Source organism: Pan paniscus, chromosome 7 (genome assembly GCF_029289425.2).
Source record: "Pan paniscus chromosome 7, NHGRI_mPanPan1-v2.0_pri, whole genome shotgun sequence".
Lineage (NCBI taxonomy): Eukaryota > Metazoa > Chordata > Mammalia > Primates > Hominidae > Pan > Pan paniscus.
This window is the reverse complement of record NC_073256.2, coordinates 59,931,519-59,935,719: the sequence shown is the minus strand read 5'-3', so window position 1 is coordinate 59,935,719 and position 4,201 is coordinate 59,931,519.

Genomic DNA, 4,201 nt, shown 5'->3' with positions numbered 1-4,201 from the left:
ATCCTGAGACTTTGCTGAAGTTGCTTATCAGCTTAAGGAGATTTTGGGCTGAGACAATGGGGTTTTCTAGATATACAATCATGTCATCTGCAAACAGGGACAATTTGACTTCCTCTTTTCCTAATTGAATATCCTTTATTTCTTTCTCCTGCCTGATTTCCCTGGTCAGAACTTCCAACACTATGTTGAATAGGAGTGGTGAGAGAGGGCATCCCTGTCTTGTGCCAGTTTTCAAAGGGAATGCTTCCAGTTTTTGCCCATTCAGTATGATATTGGCTGTGGGCTTGTCATAAATAGCTCTTACTATTTTGAGATACGTCCCATCAGTACTTAGTTTATTGAGAGTTTTTAGCATGAAGGGCTGTTGAATTCTGTTGAAGGCCTTTTCTGCATCTATTGAGATAATCATGTGGTTTTTGTCTTTGGTTCTGTTTGTATGCTGGATTACATTTATTGATTTGCGTATGTTGAACCAGCCTTGCATCCCAGGGCTGAAGGCAACTTCATCGTGGTGGATAAGCTTTTTGATGTGCTGCTGGATTTGGTTTGCCAGTATTTTATTGAGGATTTTTGCATCGATGTTCATCAGGGATATTGGTCTAAAATTCTCTTTTTTTGTTGTGTCTCTGCCAGACTTTGGTATCAGGATGATGCTGGCCTCATAAAATGAGTTAGGGAGGATTCTCTCTCTTTCTATTGATTGGAATAGTTTCAGAAGGAATGGTACCATCTCCTCTTTGTACCTCTGGTAGAATTCGGCTGTGAATCCATCTGGTCCTGGACTTTTTTTGGTTGGTAGGCTATTAATTATTGCCTCAATTTCAGAGCCTGTTATTGGTCTATTCAGGGATTCAGCTTCTTCCTGGTTTAGTCTTGGGAGGGTGTATGTGTCCAGGAATTTATCCATTTTTTCTAGATTTTCTAGTTTATTTGCGTACAGGTGTTTATAATATTCTCTGATGGTAGTTTGTATTTCTGTGGGATTGGTGGTGATATCCCCTTTATGATTTTTTGTTGCATCTATTTGATTCTTCTGTCTTTTCTTCTTTATTAGTCTTGCTAGCAGTCTATCAATTTTGTTGATCCTTTCAAAAAACCAGCTCCTGGATTCATTGATTTTTTGAAGGGTTTTTTGTGTTGGTAAGAGGTAATTTATAATGAACATCAGTGTGAAGAAATAAAGGATCTTCCCTGGTGCCCTTTAGTCATTTATAACATTTTACAAAACAATGTAGGTGAGGAAGAAGGCTAATCTATACTCAGAGAAACAAAGGTTACAGCTGCCTAGGTTACAGCTGCCTATCTTGTTACTCAGGCCTCATAGTTACATCCTTTGAAGGCTCAAAATAATTCAGTTCCAATAGCTTAGATTTTGAATTACTTATTTTCACAAATGTAAGACTTATATAATATTCTCGTTAAAGTCCATATTACCCTTGAAAATCAGTCTAATTTGTTCCTTGCCTAATTTAACCAGCCGAGTTTTTACTCCATCATTTATGTCATTGATATGAAAGTAAGTAACAGGCAGGGTCACTGAGTAATAGAGGTTAAAAAAATCACTATGTAACTGAAGGAATGGCCCAAGATTCTCCTACTCCTAAAATACATCTGCACTATTACATTTGCTTCTTTGATCTCAAACATCTTAACCAGGAAGCCACACTTGATAAAATGTACATTTCTTACCCGAGGCATGTTTATATTCATGAATGTGTTATTCTTGACTGACTTTTTTCCCAGAAGTCTGGAGGGCTGGTCCTCACAGGCTGTCTAAAGGCACAGGGTGCCTGGGAAAGGGTCTGAGTAGGCGGGAGTGGGTACTTATCTAGGACGTCATCACACACTCACAAACTTGGCTAACGATAATCCAGGGCAAGAAGTTAGCCCCATGTTGTGTCTAATCTGCAGAGAAGGTACATCTCTCCACTGACCCTCAGTAGCCAGTCACCAGGCAGGGCTATGGAGAACGAAAGGCCACCTGAGCCTGGACCAGGCAGAGGAAGAAGGGGCTCATCTGAAGCCCAGTGGGCTTTTGTATGATGATCTCTAATTGGTAGGCGAGGGAGAACTTGGGAAGCAAGACAGGAAGTGGGAGGACTGACCACAAACTTGTCCCATTCAGCACTTTTCCTGGCATGGTCCTGCTACAACAGAAAAGGGTCCTCTCAGAAGTGAGCAGACAGTCAAAACCAATGGCTTCAGGATTTAATGGGAATGTGGACGGGTGGCTGGGTTTGCAGTTGTGAGAACCCAGGTGTTCTGTGGTAGGTCATATATCCTGCCAGGTGAGAAGTGTCCATGTGGAAAACAGTCCTTCATTCCACGCTTCTGGGAATGAGATAAGTCCTTCCTGGTAGTCGGTCTCTAAGCTGTACTTATCCCTTGAGATGTTTCTTTCTTTTAATCTTTTCAATCCATCTAGCATGTTTTAATGGACAAAATTGGTATACGTTTAATTTCCTTGTATGAAATCAGAGGTCTCACAGTCGAGATAAGATAAGATGAGATGACTCAGGTAAAGTTCTTAACTCAGCTTCTGGTGGTGTAACTCTCAGATGTTAGTTTGCTTCTCCTTCTAGCATTTCTTTTCATGTATTCATTATTTTACCAGTATTTACTGAGTGCGTACTACATATCATCACTATTATGAATTTCTTCAAATAATTATTGCCTTGAAAACAATCTAAAGTACTGGGTTGACTATGGATTAGTTAACATTATATATCACTCATATGATCAGTTAATAATACAATTATTAATCATATAATTAATAGTACAATTGATAGTCAAAAAACTAATTAATAGCATGGTTGATAATTATACTCTGGTTCTCTTTTTTTTTTTTTTGAGATGGAATTTTGCTGTTGTCGCCCAGGCTGGAGTGCAGTGGTACAATCTTGGCTCACTGCAACCTCTGCCTCCTGGGTTCAAGCAATTCTCCTACCTCAGCCTCCTGAGTAGCTGGGATTACAGGCATGCGCCACCATGCTTGGCTAATTTTTTGTATTTTTAGTGGAGATGGGGTTTTGCCATGTTGGCCGGGCTGGTCTCGAACTCCTGACCTCAGGTGATCTGCCCACCTTGGCCTCCCATAGTGCTGGGATTACAGGTGTGAGCCACTGTTCCAGCCATATACTCTGGTTCTGTAAAGGGGTAACATTTGAGGAAGAAAAGTGAAAGATATATAAGACTTTTTAAAACAACTTTTGATGTAATTATTTCAAAATGAAAAGTTGCAAATTAAAAAATTTACTAGGGCTGGACTTGGTAGCTCACATCTACCTTGGTAGCCCACTTTGAGAGGCCAAGGTGGGAGGATCCTTGAGACCAGGAATTGGAGACCAGCCTAGGCAACAAAACAAGACCCTCTTCTCTACAAAAAATTAAAATATTAGCCAGGTGTGGTGGTGGGAGCGTGTAGCCCAGCTACTTGGGAGGCTGAGTTAAGAAATAACTTGAGCCCAGGAGTTACAGACTGCAGTGAGCTAGGATTGAACCACTACGGCACTCCAGCCTGGGCAACAGAGTGAGACTCTGTCTCTTAAAAAAAATTACTAGGATCTCTTTGCTATGTAGCAACCCACATGTATTTATCTCTTTGTCAATAGATGATGCTGAATGAGGGCACTGTAAATTATCTTGGATTTCATATAGGGAGACAGATACTGGGGTGAAAGACCTCAAAGTCTGCAGTCCCAAACTTCAGCTAATTCTCTTTTTCCTTTGTCTGCCCTCCTTTCTGTATTTCCTAAATTAGTACCTGGCACCCAGTCTAATTAGTCATCATCAGTTAGTCATTGGAGCCTTGTCTATATATCTCTGTACTATCTCTGAAACTCTGCTCTCTCTCCATTCCCGCTGCCATGTTCACATTTGAGGCTTGCCACCTCCCACCCTGACCCACTTTGGCTTCCTTCCTCAGGCCTGCATGGCGTGCTTCTGTTCTACCTTTCACATTTCTGCTAGACTGTTCTCTCCAAAAGGCAAATTTGATTGTGTCACATTCTTGTTTAAAGGGCCTATCTGGCTAGGCATGGCTCATGCCTATAATCCCAGCACTTTGGGAGGCCAAGGCGGGCTGATTACTTGGGGTCAGGAGTTTGAGACCAGCCTGGCCATCATGAATGTATGAATGTATTGTCTCATGGTTCTGGAGACTACCAGTTCAAGATCAAGGCATCAGCAGGGCCACACTCCC